The sequence below is a fragment of the Eurosta solidaginis genome, chromosome 3 (assembly GCF_040869045.1).
Source record: "Eurosta solidaginis isolate ZX-2024a chromosome 3, ASM4086904v1, whole genome shotgun sequence".
NCBI classification, from domain to species: domain Eukaryota; kingdom Metazoa; phylum Arthropoda; class Insecta; order Diptera; family Tephritidae; genus Eurosta; species Eurosta solidaginis.
In genome coordinates this window covers 72,559,865-72,586,133 of record NC_090321.1, presented here as the reverse complement: position 1 = coordinate 72,586,133, position 26,269 = coordinate 72,559,865, and the positions used below count along the sequence as shown (strand labels likewise).

The window sequence follows — 26,269 nt, the reverse complement described above, 5'->3', positions numbered from 1 at the left end:
TCCACGTGTACAACCAACCGATAACTTGTCGATAACAAACCGTTAGCACTTCGATAGCAAATTTTTAACAAGGCGCGTGGTTTCGGTTCCGGCTTCGGATTGGCCTGCTTTTGATTCTTTTCCTTTTTCCTTTTCTTTTCTTTTCCCTTATTTTCTTTTCATAAAATCTGAACAATCAGTTGTATGGGATATATGTATATTATATATACTACCGATCTTAGCAATTTTTTCAGACAACAATTTTTGACTGATATGTAAACATCTTGTAAAATGTCGAGCTTTTAGCCGTTAAAATGAGGAAGAAATTACGTAAAACCTTTTATCTGAACAATCGGTTGTATGGGATATATATTGGGATATATCTTATATATAAAAAGGAAGGCTAAAATGTGTGTTAGTTGGTAGCCGGTGTTTGAAGAGATGCGCCGATCGATTTTGTTCAATCCCCTCTGGGCATAGATGAATGGATTTGCAACTCTTTGTTTCGAGAGAGCGCTGTCAAAATGCACATTTTTTATAACATTTATCAATGATGCCACTCCAAACAAAATTGAATAGATCTGAAAATGGGGATTTTTGACATACATTTCGGCGATTATAGTTTCAATCATTTAATAATATGATAGTCGTAAAATATTTATTTCCTTAAAGTTATTTCACAATTATACGACTAGTTAGAGTTAAATATAAACAAATCTAAGTAAAATTTACATTTCGATTAAATTAATTAGTCAAATATTGTAACGCATTTAACTCGCAGTGAAAACCATCTATTCTTTTGAAATTTCAGTAAATCGGACCTATGATATAATAGTTAACATTATTTGATGGATAGGGTTTATCCTGCATGTCTGGCGTTCCAGGTTCTGTGATCAAATTGGACTGGTTGCATCGGGAGTTCATATTTACAAAACCTATTTTTAGTGATAACTTTTGAATGGGAAATAATATTTACCCTCCGCCTTCGAATTAATAATACTTACACCAAAACAAGTATTTTTATCCTTTTTCCCATAATTTTTGAACGCTATTCTACAGTTGTAGGTCAAACTAAAGTTTACCAAAATTTTTGGCACGTTTTTCGTTTTGGCTGGCACATTTTTTGTTCTGGCACCCGCTTCAGCTGGCGCGAGGGATTTATCTGTGATTGTTGCCAGCAACAACTAGAAGATAAATCCCTCGTGAGAGCGAAAATATGAGAGCGTAAGCAAAAGATTCGTATCAATCTAATCTATGCCTCTGGGACTGGCAATAAGGGATGAAGAAGAATGAGAAGAACTTGAGAGAAGAGAAAAGAAAAAAGATAGAAGAAAGAAAGAGGTAGAATGAGACGAAGATTGAGATAAATGACGCGAAAAAGACGGAGGGAGGAGTGAATAAAGGATTAGGAAAAGTGAAGAGGGGGGAGGGCAGAGTTAGACGGAAAAAGTTTATTAAAATGTATGCAGATAGACCAAATTTAGGGCAGAACAACGTCTGCCGGGTCTGCTAGTATTATATATATGACCGATCATGACAATTTCTTAAGGCAATAATAAATGACGTATTTGTGATTATTGAAGCTTCTAGCGGTTGAAATGAGGAAGAAATTAGTTCAAACTTTTTATCTGAACAATCGGTTGTTGGGTTATATGTATGACCGATCTTAAAAATTTTTTTAGACAACAATGTACGCTTTATATGTACACATCCAGTGAAAATTCAATCTTCTAGCAGTTAATATGAGAAATAAACAACATGGGGATATATGATATAGTGGTACGATCCCGTCGGCTCCGACAAATGATTAATCGGACACCAAAATATACCAGCTCACTAAATTTCATCAAAATATCTCAAACATTGAGGGATTAATTTGCGTTCAAACAGGCAAACAGACGGACCGACGGACAGACGGACGGACATGGGTTAATCAACTCTATCTCTTCTCTTTCAACGACTTATAATTTGGAGATTCGTGAAAAACTTAATATACAATTTCATTTTCATGAAAGGTATAAACAACAAATTTCATGTGCAAATTTTCCTACTGGGTGCTTTTTAACACACAAGAATTACTATTTCTTTTATTATGCAAATATGTTAAACTTACTCACGTGTACTATCATAGTACATTAGAATTCTTGCAATCATATGTTTTATTATGGGAATGTAAATGTTATCTCTAAATGTTAATAAGTGTAGATATGTATGTGTGTAAGCATATATGTATGTATGTAAATGGTTATGTCAATTTGAAAAAGTTTATATAAATCAAAATCTCGTGCCGTGCTGGTGTTGTTGTCGTCGCTTATAAATCGTGTGTTCTGCTATTGCAGTTTTACTTATATCTTTTAATAATTTTTCAACACACGCTACTTTTATCACAACAAAAACAATTAAAACAATAAGCAATAAAACAATACGTGAACATTGCGTGAATGGCCCCACAACCTTGAATTCGAAGTTGAAATGTTAAGCTAATTAATGACATTTTATAATTAATCATTAACAAAAAAAAAAAAAACGATATGCATACATACATATGTAACCTGGAATCATGAAAGGGACCTATTGTGCGAAAACAAGTTTTCAAGAAAAATGCGTTTAAAGTTTTTGTTTAGCTTGACTCTGTGTAGCGGCCGCCCTTATGTACGAATTTTGAAATTAAAATTTAGGTAACTTCCCGATAAGCTACGAGCTTGAAACTTGCAATATACATAGGTCAGAACCCGATGACAATGCAATAATAATTGTTCCTTTAGAAAGAGCGTTAAATTTCCTATAAGAATCATTCATAAAGTGAACAACGGTATTTTTGCACAATAGGTCCCCTTTCATGATTCCAGGTCACATATATATATATATATTAAGGTGGGTCGATTTATTAACCGATATGGCACCATCGATTTTTCGATAGGATTTGGGCTCAGGAAAAAAAGTTCCACTACGCATACCCAAAAAATAATTTTCGAGCCTGCGAAATTTCATTTTTTTTTACTTTTTTCGACTTTGGTTTTTAAGGTTTTTTTCATGACCTACTGAAAAAATTTTTATATGTATACCCTGTCCGACCCAAAAATGTCCGATGAAAACGTTATTGATAACAGTTTTGAAAAAAAACGTCGGCCATTTTTTTTAGTAGGTCATGAAAAAAACCTTAAAAATCAAAGTCGAAAAAAAAGTAAAAAAAAAATGAAATTTCGCAGTCTCGAAAATTATTTTTTGGGGATGCGTAGTGGAACTTTTTTTCCTGAGCTTTTTTTTCGAAAAATCGATGGCGCCATATCGGTTAACTTTCGTCCATACAAATCGACCCACCCTAATACATAAATATATTTATGTCATATAAATGCATATATTAATTGATATATATCGGTTTAATTAACAATTTATGCTTCACATTTGTGGTGTCGGATCATTAAAATTCTTACTTGCATATAAAAATATGCAAATTTTTGGGAAGCACCTGTGCAATATTTCAGGAAAATAGTTAAAAGTTGAATTTCTATGTTTTTTGAGTTTATTTATTACTTATGAGTATATAATTTTGAGTCATAAGGAAGGAAATGCTTTACTGAATATTTGATTAATTTGTGGTTGGCTTAAGAATCATTGTGCATGCCTTGCATTGATAATTTAATGGAAATTTTCGCTTACAAGTAAATAAAATTGCACATTCGCCTAAATTTAAAAATCAAAAATGTTGTAAGATTTTGAAATGGTGCTTTCAGTAGCATCATAAGTATTCAGTTCAGTACCATGACCACCCCACATTAATAAAGTTACAATTACATAAAGCCCCACTGTATCAGGGATCAACAAGCGATAGTCGTCTAACCGCGAGCACACAAACTTCTCAAACTGTTTATAATGACTTGTTCTTAAGTAGAAAAAATTTGCATTTGATAGAACATCGAATGCGCGACCTAGGATAAGGAGAGTATGTAGAGCAAACACTTTACGTGAACGGATGTAAAACCTTGTCTTGCACAGGTCCGCCACTTTTGATCAGTAAGTGACCTCGGTCCCTCTCTACTTTTGTTGTATCCAGATATTGGGTGTGAAGGAACCAAGTTCATACCCCTCCTTCTCCCCAAAATAAGTGTGTACACCGCCCATCTCCCAACGGGGCCCGAACATCGATTTCACCAATCACCGGTTTCTCGGAAGTCCGTCGTGCTATTCATCGTCACCGATCCACAAATTCACCCATTCGATTCCACTCACAATCGGTAGCTTGGAAATCGATCCACCAATTCGTCATCGCCACCACTAGCCGCCTATTCAACCATAATAACCTCCATCTACTGATCGATGAGACGCAAAAAAAACACCGTCGGGCAGTGTCTTTATTGCTACAAAAAAAAGAACACTCGCTCAAAATCTCTGTCACCGTAAACCGGTACACCTTTTCCCGAAAACCTATCACCGTTTACCGATTCCACCAGCAATCGTAAGCTGTCAGTCAATCCATACATGGTTCACCCGTTTTCCGCCGCCTTCCCACGGATTCCAGAAACAGCGCTAGCAAAAGCAGGATGTATCCGATCGATATATTGACAAATGATGCAGCGATGATTTCTAAGAAGGAAACTATACGTCCCGATGCAAGTTACCACCACGCCACGGAGGTTTCCAATGATTAACCGACAGTCGGTCCTACGATAGCGAGAAATGCGATGTTGTAGCGAGAGGACTAAGCATCTTCGGATGGCTGCAGCCAAGCAATATCCTTGCCTTTCTGAGGGAATTCGGCTGTGAAGAGAAGAAAACGAAGACTTCGTCACCATATACGCGAATGGTTCGCGCCCACACACGCATGCACACCGTGACAGTTTTATGCCGAAAATGTTAAGAAGTCATGGAAATTTATAGTGGAAGACCAGGCTAGGAAGGATTAGGTCGCCTTTCTAAGCTGTCAAATAAAGTGGAAGTCTGCTTTACCAAGGATACGGTGGGCGGGATGTTATCCAGTGAGTCATGTGTTAAGAAGTTAAGCATCTACTCGGATAGTCAGGCGGCTATCAAAGGACTGAGTTCTGTGCGACCGAGAGTAGCCGTAAATTTGAATAAAAATTATTATCAGGAGCTCGATAACAGCCGGAAAATCAGGCTGCCCGATCAGTATAGCGTCTTCCAGGCAGGAGTCGGTGCCATTAAGAATACGGTAAATGGGATGTTATCAGTCGCTTTAGCTGTTAGGGAATTAAATATTTATTCAGAGTCAGGCGGCTATTCAATCGCTCACTTCTGCTACTATGATGCAGTAGGCTGTCAAAGTTTGCTTTGCTTCACTTACAATGGCATCGAATTAATTTTTGATAAAAAATTTCTAGGTGCAAGGTCGTAAGAATATACCCTCAACTGTCATGCAGATCTCTTCGCCCGAACTGACACTTGGGAACTGAATGTGGCTGCCAGTAGAGACTTTGAGATTCCGATGGCCTATGAGACTACGGCTTTACAGGTGTCAAGGTTTTTCTGCCTATATATTGACTACAAGCGCTCTGCGGATCTGTTTGGGTTTACTAAAGTGCATCCATCATTTGTTATAACATTGTTCATAGAACAATGGGAGTTAATGCAGTGCGACTGAATATACCAGAAAGCCTCAGCTGTGCTAGTTGAATGGAGAACGACAAGGTGGAATCATTCTGCCACAATATGCTCAACTGCCCATCCTTTTGCGAGGACGAGGCTTATATGTCTATTAGGGTTTAAATAGTTTTAAAAGCTGGTTCAGTACTCCAAAAATTCTGAGAGAGAATTACTTTTATATGCGTGTGCATGGGGGAACTATTTCGGAAAACAGTATACAAAAATGTAGGAATGAAAACGGCGACCTTGTAACTGATGTCCAGAGAGTGCTTAGATTATGGAGGGAACACTTCTCTGCTCTCCTAAATGGAGGCAGCAATTCACCGCGCAGAGATGAAGAACCCGATCCCGCAATCGATGATGATGGAATATATGTCCCCCCACCCGATTATGACGAAGTTAGAATAGCAATAACCAGATTGAAAAACAACAAGGCCGTGGGCGCTGATGGATTGCCTGCGGAGCTATTCACGTTCGGCGGCGAGGAGTTGGTAAGGCGCATGCAGCAGCTTCTTAGCAAAATATGGACGGACGAAAGCATGCCCGACGGTTGGAATCTAAGTGTTCTTTGCCCAGTCCACAAGAAGGGGGATACTGCAAAATGCACCAACTATCGTGGAATCAGCCTTCTTAATATCGCATATAAGGTCCTTTCAAGTGTATTGTGCGAAAGATTGAAGCCCACCGTGAACCGGCTGATTGGACCTTATCAGTGCGGCTTCAGACCTGGTAAATCTACCATCGACCAGATTTTCACAATGCGCCAAATCTTGGAAAAAACCAGTGAAAAGAGAATCGACACACATCACCTCTTCGTCGACTTTAAAGCCGCCTTCGACAGCACGAAAAGGAGCTGCCTATATGCCGCTATGTCTGAATTTGGTTTCCCCGCAAAACTTATACGGCTGTGCAAAATGACGTTGAGCAACACCATCAGTTCAGTCAGAATTGGGAAGGACCTCTCCGAGCCGTTCGAAACTAAACGAGGTTTCAGACAGGGTGACCCCCTATCGTGCGATTTCTTTAATTTGATGCTGGAGAAAATTATACTAGCTGCAGAACTTAACCGCACTGGAACAATATACTATAAAAGCGTGCAATTACTGGCATATGCTGATGACATTGATATCATCGGCCTAAACACCCGCGCTGTTAGTTCTGCTTACTCCAAGCTGGAAAAAGAAGCGGTAAAGATGGGTTTGATGGTGAATGAGGACAAAACGAAGTACCTGCTGTCATCGAGCAAAGAGTCAGCGCATATGCGCCTTGGCAACCACGCTACTGTTGGCAGCCATAATTTCGAAATAGTAAAAGACTTCGTTTATTTGGGAACCAGCATCAACACTAGCAACAACATCAGCACTGAAATCCAGCGAAGAATCAATCTTGCCAATAAATGCTACTTTGGACTAGGTAGGCAATTGAAAAGTAAAGTCCTCTCTCGGCGAACGAAAATCATACTCTACAAGTCACTTATCGTACCCGTCCTGCTATATGGGGCAGAAGCATGGACCATGACAACAGCAGATGAAGCGGCTTTGGGAGTGTTCGAGAGAAAAGTTCTTCGAAAGATTTATGGACCTCTACGCGTTGGCGATGGCGAGTACCGAAGAAGATTTAATGATGAGCTGTACGAGCTATACGCAGACATCAACATAGTCCAGCGAATTAAAACGCAGCGGCTGCGCTGGCTGGGCCATGTTATGCGAATGAAAGATGATGCTCCGGCCAAGAAAGTGTTTCTATCGGAACCCGCCTATGGAAGCAGAGGTAGAGGGCGGCCCCCACTCCGTTGGAAGGACCAGGTGGAAAACGATTTAAACTCCCTTGGTGTGACCAATTGGCGCCGGTTGGCGGAGCGAAGGAGCGACTGGCGCGCCTTGTTGGAGGGCCATAACCGTTTAGACGGTTAAGCGCCAATTAAGTAAGTAAGTAAGTATACAAAATGAAGGTTCGATAATGTGGCGTGTCGAATTGAAGACAGATAATGCAATTAATGACAACCGGACTGCAATAAGAAGTAAGAAATATGAACAGACTTTCGGTAGTTGCCGTTAATTGGCTAACAAGACTATACATTTACAACCCTTGGGACCTGTTTAAACATTCAATAACTTATTAATATAATTGACAATGTCCAATTTATTATAAATACAGGGTGACAGATACATGAAGTTTTTGTCAAAAAGTAAAGTTTGCCTTAACAAAGGTACCACATAAAGAGGAATCACAACCACTTGGTGATCTGAATAGTACAGTGAACACTCATGACTATTCAGGCAGTGCTCCAAAACGACCTGAGGTATAGACATTTTTTTAGGATATGGTTGACAAAACTGGGAATTATTTCAGCTTAGGTGATGGCAACGGTGTGATAAAATAACTTGGTTTTGTTTCATTTAGTGAAATGTGGGTTCCTGAGGTGTACCTTTTCTGGCATACTGCAGAAGTTGTTAAGATAGTTAGGTTAATAATTAGGTAATGTGTCCATAGTGTAACCATAATTTGTTTAGGTACCAGTGTTATAGAATAACTCCGTCCTCTTGACGAATACAAGAAGTTTTCTTAGATCAACCTGAATTGCTGCTGCGATATTTTAGTTCTAGTTATAAAATCAAAGAACTTGGCGTTGTTTTTGACACGAATTTCACGTTTATTGATCATTTGAATTACATAATATCTAAAGCATATTCCTATCTAGCTTTCATTAGACGAAATAGTTTAGAATTTAAGGATCTTATACTAAAAAATTACTGTTTAGTACATTTGTAAGGTCCAAATTGGAATATGCTTCTATAATCTGGAATCCGTTTTATGAATTGCATTCCAATAGACTTGAACGTATACAAAAAAAAAAATTTCTAAAATTTGCATTATCCAGTATTAGGTTTAATATGCCTATTCCGTCTTATGTTCCGCGGTGCAGACTGATCAGTCTGATTGTCCGTTCTTATTGCTTTGTATTAAACTCAATGTTCCAGCTAGAAACTTGCGACATCATGATTTATTTGCTATTGACCTCTGCAAAACCAGGTATGCTCAAAATGAACCAATTATCAGACTACTAGCGGAATTTAATTTATTATGTAGAGAAATAAATTTAGATATGTTTTTAAATCGCAGTGTATTTAAAGAAAAACTTTGTATGTACTAGTTTTAATATAATTAAAACCTATGTACGTCTTAGTATGTAAGGTTTCTAAACCATAGACTTAATAAATAAATAAATAAATATTTCTGCTGCCCCTTGTAGCTGAGGCCCTGGCCACGCTACCCCGAACACTAGCACATAACGTGCTCAACCGTCTCTTTTCTAGCAAGCACTTTCAACATCTACTGTTAATGATGAGGCCTTGTTTATCGGCATATGACGCCAGAAGGCAGTGTCGATTCAGTACCCCCATTATGAGCCTTGATTTTTTCCCTCACCGCACTTTTATCTAACCCCAGCGGGTTAGGGGGATTAGAATATACCCGCGGTAGGAATGCCTGCCGTAAGAGGTGACTAAAATACCAAATTGATTCAAGGGGTTTGTAGCGCAACCCTCTCAAGGGGTTGCCAGCGCAATATATAGCTTCTCCAACCCAATTGTCAACCTCACCTACGCGTGGCGAATCCTGTTTCATTAACAGCCGAGGCTCTGGCGATCCCAAGTTCCTCATGGAACTAAGGGGCGGGGAGGGCGGCATGGCCTAGAAGGTTTAATATGATCATATAAGTCGTTCCCCAGATGGTCAGGCTAGTACCTTAATGGTGCTTTGTTACCGGAACGTACCGGATCTATATCCGCAAAAGGACCATCAACATCGATAACACTCCGCTATCCGGACCCGGAGACTTATAGGGCTTGAACGAATCTATGGCTCAGGTTATTTGACTTTCCCCGTAGTGGAATGGCCGGCATTCCTGCATGGCCAACGACCGCCGACCATGCAGGCGAATATCCCTGCGCAACTGGGACATCGGGAAAATAATTGTCTAATAGAAGCCTTAGGGATTCCTCGCTACACATCGACCAGTCCCCACCATCATCTTTCAGATACCCCAAAGGGGCGGGATTCCTGGGGAGTATTCATTGCAGCCTTCTTCGTTTCCCCAGACTCACCTTATAGAGCTCGCAGTCCTAGGGTAATTTACTCCTCCTGGCTCTCTTGTAGAGACGCCTACTGGACGCTCTTAGATCGTCAAGAGCATCAGACCACAAGGGCGACTTGCCCTTCTCCCTGTAAGTTTTCGACGGACAGGACAGTTGAAAGGCGCTATTGCTTACCGAGGTGAAGTTTTCCACCAGAATTTCAATCTCAGATTCGGACAGGTCCGAACTAACTGTAGGCGCCGCAGGTAATAGATATTTTACCAGTACGTTCTTCGTTCACCTAGAACTGAATATAACGGTGATCAGAGGAGTGCTCGTTTAGAAGCCTCCAGCCAGATATCCGATCTTCCAGTTCTCTACTAACCAGGGTGAGGTCCAGGACCCTCCCTTACCGCAGCAATAAAAGTCAGGTCATTCCCCCTATTACATATATAAAGTTCCTCATCTACAATAAAAGTAAATAAAGACTTACCTCTAGTGTTGGTATCCGAGCTTCCCCAGATGCTATGATGGGTATTAGCATCGGCACCTATGATCACGCCAACACCTCTCCGCCTTCCTTCAGCGGTGATTTCGCCCAGTATCGCAGGTGGTGGTCCCGCTACGTCCCCATGGGGCATTTACGCTGCGACCACCCACATTTCTTTACTGCATCCCCCTCCCTCTCTGGTGGAGAGGAGCCATCTCCCCTGAAATCAGCGTGGTAGATCTTGAGGACCACGCGCTCGAGACCATAGGAGGTAATACCCCTCATGTCAAAAAGGGGACCGGTGTGCTCTGCGTTTAGCAGAATTAGAACTTGCCGACTTGGCCCCACGGCCTCCTCTACTCTGAGGACCCTCCAGTTGTGCATCGGAAGGTTCGGGTTGCAGTATCGCATCAACTCCAATATTTTCTGCGGCTGAGAAGGTCCGACAGGACAGGTATTTCTAAGTTGTAAATGTGTTGCTGTTTGAGTTTATTTCAATAATAGCAGGGTACGCGGTGTTGCTCGTGCCCTAATACAACAACAACAACAACATCTACGCCTTCCTTGTTTAATTGCTCACAAGAAACTGCCGACTCCTTTTGATTTCCCCCAAGCCAATAGGCTAAGACATATAGTGAGATGCAACTGAAAACTGCTAGCCCTCAGCAAAATAGAATACCGCAGAACAATTTCAATTAGCCTGCGGAAGTTGGCGTAAAGTACTTAATGATCTTTATGAGACCATTCCGGTTGATGAACTTAGTCATTCCTCCCTACCAGGTACCACAAAATTTCAGTATACAACGTAGTTTATCTAAATGTAGCAAAACTTATATAGCACCCTGTAAAAGTAGTAACAAAATCTGTTGATTAACTATATAAATGAAACTTGATTTTAAACACTGTTTGAGCAAATAATAGCGGAATTAGAAAAATTGATACTACACATACCAACAAACAGATATGCATACATGCCCTGCTGGAAATGGTACTCCTTTAAGTGCGATTCAAAAAGTACTTTTTTGACAAGAACAACTGACGGAATTATTTCCTTTTTTTAAGGAAATAAATTTATTTCATTTAATCCCGACTTATATAATGCCGAAACACCAATCATATTTACATATACGCCTGAAATCCTGACCACACATATTCTGAAATATGAACCCCATTTTTCTTGGCACTTCGCGAAAAGATCTATATTTAAAAAATTTTCATGGATTGTGTCTTGTGTTGATTTAGAGTAGTCGGGATTTGGCTTCGTCGGGATATTGTGTTGTCTGAATTTTGTTATGTCTGTGTTCTGGCCTGTTTGGATTGTGTCTTGTCGGCATTCTTGGGTGCAAACTATAATAACAATTAATAATAATAGTTTGCGGTGAGATTAAAGCTTAGCTTCTATTTCAATCTGCGTTGTGCTACTTTTTAATCTTTATTTCAAATTAGAGAGCGAATTTCAACTGAGACGCTCCGCAAGGAAGAACTACAATTGGAAGACCAGCATAACCTCTGAAGAGGAGCGACCCTGATCATCTGATCCTGATCCTGAGTACCTGTTGCAAGCCACTGCTTTGCCCCTGCCGTTGCAAGTTCGTCTGCCTCCTCGTTGCGTCCCCATGTTTCTATGTATACGAGCCCATATGAGTGTGATGTTTGAGAAGTTTGCTGTAGCATGAACCATCTTCTTACAGTAACTAACAGTTATGAATGATGGGCTTGGGGAATTTATCACTATAAGATCTGCTTGACTGTATGAGTAAATGCATATCTCTCTCCCGCGAATTGAATCTCCCGATAGGAGCCTAAAGGTTCCGTCTTTCTAGTACCACCATTTGAAAGATACTAGTGGGAGTCAGAAAGACGGACTGGAAGAAAATATTTAAGCTGCTGAGTCTTACAGTTCGGACATGTAGCCTCCGATGGCTTCTCTCTTATGTTAAGGGGCATGAATCTGATACAGCGATAACGACCTCGTCCGCAAATGCGACTACCTTCATGATATTTTTATTGAGTTGATGTGTAGTCTTGTTCAGTGCAACAACCTATAGAAAGGGAAGCAGTTCAGTTATCTGTTGGTAGTATTGTAGTTCCCAACCCCAGCTAGCTTGTATTACTATATTTTCAAGTATTCATTGGCAAATATGGCTGTATGTACTCATTATGTCGAAGGCGCTTTCAATCGCGTTGATTTCTATATTGTTAAAAGCTTCCTATATACCTAGAGCTACAGCCACAGTGTATTGTTTGAGTGAATGGATATCACTATAGTACCTTTATGACCATGGAGGGTAGTGTCAGAGACAGTTTAAGACCAGTTAGCACTGATTTTATATGGATATTCAAAATCCATTCAAAGACCTTAAGCATGAAGAGGTTAGGGCTCGTGGGTCTGTAGTGTGTGGCTTTTTAATGGAGCTTCTCCCCTCTTTAGGTATGCAGGATGATTTCCCAGCTTTGAGGTATGTAGTATCGTGCTAAAACTATACCCTTTCCAACCCGGGAATCGTAGGTCCTAGAAGCTTAACTCCTTAGATTGAAAGGACGTATATAACGAATCAGTCAAAGCGGAGTGGCACCGGCAGGGTGGAATGATTTGTAGGGAAATAAACTAAGGGTTACCAATATTTTGCGCATTAATAACTTACGAACCAACAGTTTATCAGAAGATAACGTGAACTCCATAGAACACATTTAGTGGGAGAGCTATCATAGTCAAGGAAAAGGGTGACCATGAGAATGTTTAGTGTGTATGGTCTGCTCTTTTCACAAAGCAAACGTTTTCGTTTTCTTTGAATAGATATAATCTTGCTGAGTATTTAAGCTTCTCGGTTGTTTCAATCGACGGGTAGGAAGAATCCCAAGACATAGCCTTAACTTTCCTAATAGCCACCTTATAGTTTACCTATTTAAGTTATATAGCCCTTATTGTAGCTTTATACTTGCGTCGCTCCACCAAGCAGATTAATTTTTCTTGTTGGTACTAACCGATTTTTCCTGTCGCCTTAGGGGATATACTCTATCTGCGGCAGGTATCCCTGTCGTAAGAGGCGACTAAAACATCCAAATGATTCAAGAGGTTGTGTAGAGCAACCATTTCGAGGGGTTGCCAGCGCAATTTATAGCTTCTACAACCCGTTTGTCTATCCCACCTACCCATAGCCAATGCTGTTTCTCTAGCAGCCTAGGCTATAGCCATCTTAAGTTCCTTATGGAACTAGAGGGTGGGATCGGGATGGCCTAGAAGGTTCAATGTGAACATATCAAATCATTCTCGAGATGGTCGGGCGTGTACCTTAATGGTGCTTGTTACCGGAACGTAATAAGGTATCTCTATATACATATATCCGGCAAAGGACCATCAACATCGATAACACTACCCGAAATCTTCGGGGAGCGTCTTTATCGCTACAACAACAACAACAAAATGGATTTCTTGAAGGATATTGTGAGAGCGCTCTAGCTTATCCACGGTCTCATGCAGCTCTTGCGAGTTCGCGATAAATTCTTTAGAGTACGCGCATGCTAGAGAATTTGATGATAAGCTCACGATTTCATCAAATTTCGTTCTTTTAGAACTTCTGCAGCGGAGAAGCTGCCAAGGTTTGCAAAGACAATCCAGCGATTGTGAAAAAATTAGTGAGGACTTGTCCGAAAGGGTACATGCAAAATATTCATAGAAACACGTTTTTTTACTTGCAGTATAATTATTTATCTTTTCGTATAAATAACATACGTATGGATATAAATACTGGTATATAAATATTTATTATTCAAACTAAGTACATAAGTTTTACAACTATAATAAATATTCAATTGTACATACATATATACATCTGTATATATTTAGTTAGAAAGGGGGCTCGTTTCAAATGAACTTGCTATTTATATTTTCTGCTCTCAAACAGGTGAACTGTTCGCAGATGTGGGCTTTTTTGTTATTTGTGCTTAGGTATGCGTGTGTGTATGTAAAATAGAAGCATTATAAATATACACACATTTAGTAGATCTTATATTATATACATATGTAGGTGCCGCATATATATTTCTACTAATTTGAATTATTTTTATACTCAGCTGAGCAGAGCTCACAGAGTATATTAATGTTGTTCGCATAACGGTACCCCGTAACGGCATAAACTAATCGAGATAGATATAGACTTCTATATATCAAAATAATCTGGGCGAAAAAAGAAATTCATTTAGCCATGTCCTTCCCTCCGTCCATCCGTTTGTCCGTAAACACGATGACTTGAGTAAATTTTGAGGCATCTTAATGAAATTTGATATGTAAGTTCCTGGCCACTCATCTCAGATCGCTATTTAAAATGAACGAAATCGGCCCGTTCGACCACTTTTTCGATATTGAAAATTTTCAAAAACTGAAAAAGTGCGATAATTCATTACCAAAGACGGATAAAGCGATGAAACTTAATAGGTGGGTGACTTTATGACGCAGAATAGAAAATTAGTAAAATGTTGGGAAATGGGCGTGGCGCCGCCCACTTTTAAAAGAAGGTAATTTAAAAGTTTTGCAAGCTGTAATTTGGCAGCTGAGTATGTAATGTTCGGTTACACCCGAACTTAGTCTTCCTTACTTGGTGTTTTTGCTATTTAACAGAAAAGTAAATTGTAATAGACTTTAGTAATTGATTAATTAAATTTATTACACTGCATTAATGAGTAGCGGTAATTAAGAAAAAGGGTGTGGATTACACCCCTGTTCCAGTTAACCGTTAGATTAAGCAAAGAACTAAGAATTGCCACGGCGGCCGTCGTGGTATGATGGTAGCGTGCTCCGCCTACCACACCGAAGATCGTGGGTTAACGCCCCGGGTAAAAGCCACATCAAAATTTTAGAAACAAGTTTTTTCAATTAGAAGGAAATTTTTTTTAAGCGGCGTCACCCCTCGGCAGTGTTTGGCAAGCACTCCGAGCGTATTTCTGCCAGGAAAAGCTCTCAGTGAAAACTCATCTGCTTTGCAGATGCCGTTCGGAGTCGGCATAAAACAAATAGGTCCCGTCTCGCCAATTTGTAGGATCGATAGGAGCACGGCGCAATTTGGAAGAGAAGCTGGGCTTAAAATCTCTTCGGAAGTTATCGCGCCTTACATTTTTTTTTTTTAAGAATTACACAAAATATTCAAAACCACTTTGCGTGTATGTCTAGTTTTATCCCTACCTTTTAAAAATTTCGCTATCTTTAACTTCTTAATTGGCATAGTACAAAAATATGACGGGCTTTATTCGAAATGATAACTAATTAACAATCCGTGGGAGTTGCGCTTCTTGCAAACTTAGACGTAAGAAACACTTTCAACAGCGCAAGATATACAGATAAGCTTATACACTCAGAGAAAAACGCCGTTCTAAAATCCAGCACCACCGGACTCAACTCAAGCTTTTCATGTTCTTACTTTTTTGTTCTTGAAAAACGAACGACCTGTTCTTAAAACAACAACCTTGTTCTTGAACTGACACCATTTTCTTGAAAAAAGAATGGCCGGCCTTAAAATATGAACAAATGTTCTATTAATGAGAACGATGTTCTTAAATCAAGCCCAAGAAAAAAAAAACCGTACAATTCGTGTGCACTACAATGTTAAATACACCATTTGGCACCAGCTATCAAGCAGTTGTAGTGGCCCAGCGGCTATGATGTTGCGCTTGCGATCGTGTTGCGCGAGTTCGATCACCGCCAAACTCTGAATTTTTTAAAACAATTTTTTTTTGTTCTATTTTTTTAACTCTTATTTTTCGTTCAGTTCCATTCACATATCCACAGGTAATTCTCAAACTTGTTATGAAATGTTTTAAGTATATATGCAGATTACATCTTTAAATAAGAATAATTTCTCAATAAGAGAAATGTAAGAGAAAATGCTTATTATGCATTTTTTCTTAAACTTTTGATTTTTAATAACAATTTTTTTGTTGTAAATATTCTTTATTTATGACAAAAGTATTATTATTAATAAAAATTAAATAAATATATTTAAAAAAATACTTTCCCTCCCACCAAAGATCAAGCACGAACCGTTCTTAAATTGAGACCGAAAAATGTTAAATCGGCCCCAAATCGTTCTCGAAGCGTGAGAACGAAAAATCCTAAATCAAGCCCAAGTAGTGCTTGAAATGAGCACTGAAGGTTCACACATCAATACCAAAGTGGTCATAAAATACGAACGGTGTGCTTGGAAAAACTGTTCTTAAAACAAGCCCATCGGTCACAAGTTAAGAAAAAAACGTACTTAACAGACTTTTGTCAACGAATGTTCTTAATTTTGAACTTGTTTCGTTCGTTTTAGAACGATTTTTTCTCTGAGTGTAGCAGCGGTTCCGTGTTCCATGCTATTTACCGCACATCAGCAGAAGCTACATACATACATATATCAGAAAGTGTAACCTTTTGTACCAAACTTCAGACTGCCCGCTGACCAAAAAAGTTACAGCGGAGGAGCACAGGGAACAATTATCTAGACCTATCGAAAGTTAGTTACGAAAAAATGTTCAGACTTGCAATGCCTGATATTCATTGTTAGCCGGATACGCAGACAACATTGCCGCAGTCATTTTAGACTAGAAAACACAACGAAAAAACGAGACCTAAATGCGGCGACAATAGAGGGCCACTAAAAAATGAGAAGGATGAAGCCTACACGGTTCCAAAACGGCAATAATAGTTTCTCTTTTCGTTTGCTACCACTGGTATTAGTACGAATATTTTCTAGAGCGCTCCTTTTGGTTAACCTCAATGGGTCAAGAAAGTTCAGGCGAATTAGCAGTTACATCAGGAGTAGACCAAGGAATATCCTATTAGATTGGGCTCAACATCTTGCCAGGGCGCATCATTGCCTCCTTATGCTATAAGGACAAATAGTGTTTCCTCGGCAATCTAAGCACTCCCTAGAAATCGGTTACCAGGTCACCGTTTCCTATGGAAACTCACCTCAGCGCTATTATGCCGGCTAGTAGCCAAAATCTCACGCCTTTCTTCGTCTACTTTATTTGTTTCGAAATTACGCTTCGATTCCTTCTTCAACTTACGTCAGTATTCACACATTTCATTCGTTGCATTCGATCTCAACGAAGTACTGATGAGTTTTCTATATACCAAATGTAGCCGTCATAAATCGAGTGCTGACTTGCATCCATTGTTAAGACGTGTAGAAGGCATATATTCAGATAAGTTGTGGTACTCATCGGGAAATGGACCTCATGACGCAGCTGTGATCTTCTGAATGCAGGAAAAATGCAAGATCTAGTCTGCGACTGCCCAGCGCACTGTTGAAAATGAGTGAAGTTGTTTGCAAAAAACTTGCTTGAATCCTTTTAGCATCAAGTATGTAAGTTGTAGGGAATTTAGATATTTTTATTATCAACGTTAGAGAAATAGAGAACTGAGCTTTCATCCAGCCATTCAAACATTCTTAAAATTTTTTTCCGGTTATTTCACCGGTATTAAGATGGGACTCAAGAGTATAATGCGAATATTAACAGACGCTCTAACATTTCCTATAATACGTTGGCTGAAATTTCAACAAATATCTTAAAATATTTATTAAGCACAAGCGCACCCGGCAGACGTTGTTTTGCCCGACAATTTGTTTTCCTAGATTTGAAAAATGGTCTCGTTTTCCGCCTATAACTCGCCTTCCCATCCTCGTCTACTTCTTCTTCCATTTCTTCTTGTTATTCTTGTGTGTTATTCCATTTATCTCCATTCCCTTCTCATTCTACTTCTCCCTCCCGCTTCCAAACACACTCCCACTTCCTCTACCTCTTCCACCTCATTTTCCTCATATATGGAATTTTTGTAACAAATATTTGATCCCTCCTTCAAACAATTGCGGGACATACCGAATTTAAGTTTTTCCAAATGGGAGGAGTGTCTTCGCCAATTTTTTCTAATGCATATATGAATATAAAGACAACCAACCCCGATATTTAGTAAAGTTAAATTTATATTGCCGCCCCTTCCTCCATAATTTTATATAGCTATAAAAACAGCTGGTGGCCACGAGAACCTAATGTGAAAATCTCGTTAAAATCGGTAAAGCACTTTGGACGCCTATACGGCACACACACATGCACACGCACACATTTTTATTTATAAGATAACAGTTAAAATTTTCTGAGCGATATGAATAAGTGCAGCGGCTAATTGAGGTTGCATTGCGAAAGAAAACTTTGCATAGTTTTAGGCTGCTCTTAAATTTACGTGCTTAATGGAGCTTTCGCAATCAAACATACTTACGCACAGCCATAAACATGTGCCCAACAATCAAGCTAACTACCCTGCCATAAAATCAACTAGATCTATCCCAATTGGATACTGTCTAGTTTGCAACAAAACTGAACTAGACCAAATTCTGTCTTGTTATTTGTATTTTAAAAACTGGCATATTTTACACGGTGTTTGTCTTACGATATATCAACTGCCTCTGCAACATAGTTCCAGTTTTGTTACTACCAATCATTATATACTCCCAATATTATACTAGTTGGCATTCTAGTCAGGTTGATCATAAGGGTTATACCCATTGACATACTGGTCGGTCTACGCATCGCTACTACATGTGCATCAGCATCATACTAGTTAAAAGATTAGGCCGTGCTATTCAGAAATTTACTGCGCAGCTCGATAGCATGATGTGACGTTGTAATCAATCCAAAGGTTTTTGTGCGTCAATTCCGAGCATATGTAGAAGCTGTATAGAACAAGTCAGGAGTTGCACTGCACTGATAACGCATGCATATATATTGTAACGAATTTGCTGCAAATTCCTCTTATTTGCCCTTTTGCTAGGTTCGTATCGCTAAACTGTTGAATAAATAACTCCAATATTGAATAATGGAAAAATGGCCTTTATTAAAATACTTCACAATAACACTCAAACTGTGTATCGAATAGCTTAATAACCAAACTGATAGCTCAAATGAAACTCCACTATTCAAAATAATACTGCTATTGCTCGCTAGATATCGTCTTAGTCGTAACTGCTTGACAACTCAAATCAAACTCAAACTCCTCGCCTTTACTGTCGCGCCTTTTATACTTTTTGATTTCTAATTGCATACTTCTAGGCTTTTCCATTCCAGAACTTACTAGTAGTTTCGGCTACAAAATCGCCAGCCACAACTACGTGCACAAATTATTGCCCTCTCTTGTGACAACTCAGATAAGATATATGCATGTGTTTGTGCATTGCCGCTCCACTGTTCTTATACGTACATATGTGTAGACGCAATTATTTATTCGTTTATGTAGATACATAATGATTGAATTATTGATGTGAATGTTTGTAGTTTACAGTCTCTCGAGTACACATAGGCGTATAAGTAAATGCATCTGTGTGTGACATCTCTCTGGGCTGCCTTATATATGTGTATACTTGATTTGATTATTGACGTAAATACTGCTTAGCATGACCTTAGTGATGGTATAGCTTAGTGATGCTAATATCCGTGACAATATTCTTTGCTGACAAACAATGCACGTAAGGAGACGAAACAGGAGCTGCTAGTTTTCTTGCTCTCGCTGTATCAGTGCTCGGCGGAGTAACAAGGGACAATGAAACAGGCTGTAGTTATTTGAAGCTAGTCATTATACTGACTTATTCGATAAAGTTGGCGACAGTTGAAGTTCCCGCCTCAAGATGCTCTGGTACGTGCTCAACAGGATGCCATAAAGGTTTGGAAAACATTTTTGGCACTGAGCTTAGTGCAGTACTGTTTTAAGTAACCATTTCTTGCAAGTAAAGTATTGCACTGGCCATGACTGACTTAATCACATATTTTAATATATGCAAATATCCAAGTTAATACTCGTGCGGATAGTATCCAATGCTCTCTTCATTCATTTGAGGATTTGTAGCAGCGAGTTGTTATGAGACTGACAATTTTCATGTTTGATGTTGACGTATTAAGCAGAGTTATATCTAAATAGAAACCCTTCGTATGGTAAGATCCGAGTCAATCTGGCACGAATGTTTTTTCAGATTAGACTATTTACCTTTTATTTTATTAAATCGACTCCATGTCCCTATCCATCATTGGTACCAAATTAGCTTGTAATCGGATAGCAATCAGAAGTACTTATCTTGATGGGAGACGGGAGTCTTTCAAGCTGCCTTACTATTTTAAGGATAAAGGTATCCGGTTGCAAGGCAACTCCACCTTGAGTTCCATTACCATTCTATGCATCAACAATTCGCTGCATCAGTTCTGACGTCTTGGACACCTCCAGATACATAATACAATTCCACAATCTTAATACAAGTATTAACGCATGTGAAAAACCTTTTCAGAGCACCAGTATAACCTGCATCACAATTAAGAGATATGGTTACAATCTTTTCGTCATATCATTTTTACTCTAGATCCGATCCCGCCGTTCAGCAAACATTTCAATAATAACACCATCTCGACCAAAGCTAAGTCATGCCGAAATGCAACTTTATCTCAATTGACTTCCTTGCGCTATTTTTAGAAACAACAAGAACTAACCATGAATTTTCTTTTGTTATTAATAAGAGCGGAGTGCAATTTTCCTTTTAATTCGCTACTTGGAAGGTAAGATCAGCCTAATCTCAGGTCTCTTAAGCTAGCCCAACCTTTTCAGCCCAATCAAAAAACGAGACCGTACTTAATTGCACAATATTTAATGCTAATTTAATACGGGTTAATTAAATTTATTACACTTGTATTTTAAAAAATATCAAGGGTTGGGCTAGCTTAAATGTAATAAATTTAATTAACCCGTGTTAAATTAGCATTAAATATGCTGTAATTAAATACGTTTTCGTCTCTTGATTGCGCATATGGGTTGGGCTAGCTTAGACGATATTTTTTAAAATACAAGTGTAATAAAAATTGGCGGCCACCGTGGTGTGATGGTAGCGTGCTTCGCCTATCACACCGTATGCCCTGGGTTCAACTCCCGGGCAAAGCAACATCAAAATTTTAGAAATAAGGTTTTTCAATTAGAAGAAAATTTTTCTAAGCGGGGTCGCCCCTCGGCAGTGACTGGTAAGCGCTCCGATTGTATTTCTGCCATGAAAAGCTCTCAGTGAAAACTCATCTGCCTTGCAGATGCCGTTCGGAGTCGGCATAAAACATGTAGGTCCCGTCCGACCAATTTGTAGGGAAAATCAAGAGGAGCACGACGCAAATTGGAAGAGAAGCTCGGCCTTAGATCTCTTCGGAGGTTATTACATTTATTTTTTTTTTTTTTTTAATAAATTTAATTAACCCGTATTAAATTAGCATTAAACATTGTGCAATTTAGTACGGTCTCGTTGTTTGATTGGGCTGAAATGTTGGGCTAGCTTAAGAGACCTCTAAATCTCCTCGGAGGTGAATAAATCGCATTGATTATTATATCATTATTATTAATGGCAGAGGTCTTGGTTCGAGCGCTTATTGCGGAATATTTGTTGGTAAAATATCTAGTTTGATGTCGATTGAAACCTAGTATATTTGGCACGCGTGGTGTTTCACGAACGGGTAAGTGTAACATAATACCGGTAAAGCTTTCGCTTTGTGTTTGCCCACATCTATGACGTCACTGATTGGCTTATATGCGGGCATTTCATTCCGTGTACAGCGTTGCCATATATATTTTTTCCAAATCGTCAAACGCCGCCCAAAAAATCGCCAAAAATCGTCATATCTATGGAAACAACCAAAGTCGATTTAGGACGAAATTGGGTTATTACCAGGTGCCATACAATATTATCTTTAAAAGCGCTTTCCTGAAAATTGTCTTTGGTTGTTATTTCTTGTTGCCGCATATAACATTTATTTCGTTTTATTTTATAAATGACAAAAACGTCTTAAAAGATAAATTTTGTATTACATATAAAAGGTACTTGTTTTCAGTCTATTTCATTTCTTAGTTAAACATTTTCACGTTAACTTTTTAGCATATTTATTTGCGGTTCAATATTATGACTGGAAAAGTTATTCAATTTTAATTAATCTTGAGCTCCAGGCCTAAAAATAATTGTTTTGTCTTATTATTGTTATGATAAATTTTTTTCTATCTTCTATTATAATTTAATTTAAAAAAAATTTCAGTTAAAAAAAATTTATCATAACATTAATAAGATAAAATAATTATTGTTAGGCCTTGAGCTCGATTCGAACAAGCGATCTTACAAGTCAGTAGGCCGCTATAACAACAAAAATTGTAATCTTGAGCCAGTAATATTCCTTTTAATGTATCAGTTTCCAGACGGTTTCTGATTTTTATTTTGTTTAAATTCATTTTAGAAAAATTCGTTCTGCATTCGCTGATGAGTATGACAAGCACATTACATCTGCAACGAATGCAGCTTATGTAGAGTCAGCTCCTTTAGTAGTAGAAATAGTTTTCCAAAAAACTTCTGGGGAAACCTTAGAAATGTCTTCAAAATATGTCTTAAATTCTAAGAACTTCAATTACCTATACTCGCTATCAATATCCTGAACAATTTTCTGATCTATTGTGTGTGAAGAATGTTGCAAGACCAGATGCAAAGAGCAACTTCTTTTGGATCCATGAAACTTAAGTTTTGTAGTACAACATTGTTAAAATCAGAATGCTTTTTAATTTGATCATACAGTTCACTATAAAGGTGACACAATCTTTTTTAAATTTGACTTTTTCTTGCTCGGAAATATTAGAGGCAGTCTTAAATCGTCATTTTTCTTTACAAAATCGACCAAACGTCATTCTAGTTGAAAATCGTCAAAATCACGACGGCGTCATTAATCTGTCAACGCTGTCCGTGTATACTCATTTTTAAGTGTCATGTGTCAAATATTCACATTTGAGCAGAGTGTGTTCAGTATGCGAACATAAAATTGCTCTCAAATTCTTATACCTGATTTTCACAAGACCAAATTCGACCGCAAACTTGAACCATATCAATGCTTGTGATTTTTCGTCAAATGTGTTTGCCGTCCGTTTTGACTTCAAATTGACCATTAAATATACCAATAAGTGAAAACGAAAATTGCCGAAGGGTATGTCGGCGGCCGCCGTTGTGTGATGGTAGCGTGCTCGGCCATCCACACCGAAGATCCTGGGTTCACGCCCCGGGAAAAGTAACATCAAAATTTTAGAAACAAGTTTTTTGAATTAGAGGAAAATGTTTCTAAGCGGGGTCGCCCCTCGGCAGTGTTTGGCAAGCACTCCGAGTGTATTTCTGCCATGAAAAGCTCTCAGTGAAAATTCATCTGCCTTGCAGATGCCGTTCGGAGTCGGCATAAAACAAATAGGTCCTGTCCCGTCAATTTGTAGGAAAAATGAAAAGGAGCACGACGCAAATTGGAAGAGAGACTCGGCCTAAAATCTCGTCGGAGGTTATCGCGCCTTACATTTATTTTATTTATGTCAAATTTGACTTTAAAACATGTTGGAAATTTATTTTTAGTTTGCCAACTGGCATCCCATCAATTTATTATGATACAGCCATGGTACAATTACCAGGTAGAAGCATTAGCGAAAATGCAACCCTCCCGTGTATTTTGTTGTTGCCGATTGTACATAAACTGTCAATCGTTCTTTCAGTTTCTTCTGTCAAAAGTGATGGAAGAAGAAAAATGTCACATGTAATTTTCGTCAGCAAAGCCAAAACAAAAAAAGAAAAAAGTTGGTTTGCTGATGAAGCTGGAGGAAAAAGGCATTTTTAATGGAAAATAAAGGTAATTAGCTGATTTTTAAATGATATGTATTTAATTTATTGTTATTATTTATTTACATATAGCAGCTGAATCACTTCTTCAACGTTTCCAGCGCATCAACTCTTGGTAATTCTAAACTACAGCATGAAACTGATAATATGCGTCCATAAATATCGAGAGAGGTGTTAAAAGACGCGCATTGACCTCGAAAACAATAATCAGAAGGCGGAGGTAAATTATTTTGTGTTGGACAAGTGATATTTGCAAAAGAAGTTGAAAATTTTCAATTGAAATTTTTCATGTGCGCGTTGTAATGTTGATGATATTTAGTACCCCCAAAAAAAATTGTGGACATAAGTGTTTTGCGCAGATATAGTTTTGGTCTCCAAACCGGTGTTGGACCCACCCAGATTAATTTTTTATAAGTGCGGCCGAAGGCCGCCAGCGCAAAAATACTATGGATCCCACCCCGGTCTCGAAGCACTCCGGGGTCATTTTTCGGTTTTTTGGAAATATCTTTTGAACGAGCTAAAATTTTTCTTTTCCGCCTTCGGATTATTGTTATTGGATTTGGTGCTGCATGTTATCTTGCACTCAAAGAAATGGAATATGATAAGAAATTTATAGATTTTCTATCGAAACGTTTATATGATCGCATCACTTCAAGATTATCACATGGTATATGTAATGGTGATCCAGAGCAAAGGTATAGTGGTTTATTAAATTTATCATTACTTATGGCCTTAAAAGATGTGGCGTTGTCTAGTGCATCAGCATGTACTTCTGCATCACTGGAACCTACGTGCGATTGGAACTGATGAGGATTTGGCACATAGTTCAATAAGGTATACGAGTTTACCGTACTGAATTGTTTAGTTAATTTGAAAGTAATTTATTGTTAAATTTTTATAGATTTGGTTGTTTTACCACCATTGAAGAGGTTGATTATATTACCGATACCTGCATCAAACATGTCGAACGTTTACGTGAAATGTCTACATTATGGGAGATGGTTCTAGAACCAATTGAAAAATATCCAATGGTCGCAACATTAATTTTGTTTAAGATATATAAATAAGGGACCGTTTTGTATTGTATGCATCTTTTAGTGTATGTATTTATATTCCAAAGCAGTTTAATGTAAAGTGAGATACAACTTTTTAGGAATTGTTCCTACTTTATCTGCCTAAGGTCGTTATTTTGTAGTATCAAAATAATATTGGGAAATGCTATTGCTAAATGTTTTTTGTAGTGGACCTTATTTTCAATACATGTATGTATGAATACTAACGTTACTGTCTCCAAGAGATGTTGAAAATTTGGGATGAGATTGTATATAAAATGCTGAGTTAATAGTATGTTCATGAATAAGTACTGATTTATTTTAAAATTTCATGTATTTTGTAAAGTAAAAATTAAGTAATTCAGTAACCTAATAAATATCGAAGATACATATATACATAATAACGTTTAACGTTGGAAACTCGTCGTGTCGGTATTTGAGGTGCAGATTTCTTTGAAGGATATGTTCTCCATGTCTTTAGATGTAATCTTTTTTAATTAAAAAAAGCACGGGTGTGTTGAAAATTTCAAATGAGTCGCTATGCCACAGAACTTTCGGGTTCAGCGCCATTGCATGGTTGTTTTGATCCAATTTTTCTTTTGGCTTCTCTGACCTTTCGCTCCAACGGTGTCACTTAAAAAAAAGCGAACATGTAGAAGGGACTTTATTATTTATCCTTCGTCCTTCCTTCACGTTGTAGCGGCGAAAGTATTGTTCGATATTTTGGTAGATAACTGTAGGAATGACCGTTGGGGACGATGAGACAACTTCCGCTTTTACAAACTCTTGATTAGCACTGCTAAGTGATACATAAAATTATATTATATTTCTTATCTTACAACATTCAAAAAACAATATTTACATCAAAGACGGTAAATATAGCGATGGAGTGGAGTTGGGCATCAAATTTACTCTCTGAGTTCCCACAATAAGGTCACAGGCCTGAAAATGGAGCGACAAAATTAAGCCATTTTAGGGAAGCTAACGCCACAAGCTTTTTCCCAATTTTTCCTCTTCCTTGATCTTGCGGGGTAATTCTTTACTTTAGCTCACAACTGCAAAAACTAGTGCAAAAATATCGGGAGGTGTCAAAGAAATGCGTTTTGGACTCAGGACGACGAATCCGAAAGCGAAAATTAAACTTTTTATTTCTGTCAAAAAATATTCCCAAAAAACTGAAAAATGGCACCGGAGCGCTCCGAAACCGGGGGTGGAATCCATAGTATTTTTGCGCAGGTAATAGTCTAGTCGAGGGGTCGACTGCTAATGCGCTACCAAAAATATCGAGAGAGGTGTCAAACGACGCGTCTTGACATCAGTATTAATAATCCGAAGGCGGAAAATAAAAATTTTAATTCGTTCAAAAGATATTAACGAAAAACCGAAAAGAGA

The 26,269-nt window shown here is 38.4% G+C and overlaps 2 protein-coding genes across 7 annotated transcripts in view; one reads left to right on the top strand and one right to left on the bottom strand.

Moving 5' to 3' along the window:
* Rbpn-5 (Rabaptin-5) overlaps nt 1-26,269 on the top strand; it is a 371,253-nt gene that overhangs the window by 129,550 nt on the left and 215,434 nt on the right. The window lies entirely within an intron of this gene.
* The window catches only part of Treh (Trehalase), a 342,181-nt gene that overhangs the window by 124,415 nt on the left and 191,497 nt on the right, over nt 1-26,269 (bottom strand). The gene's annotated exons all lie outside the window — the stretch shown is intronic.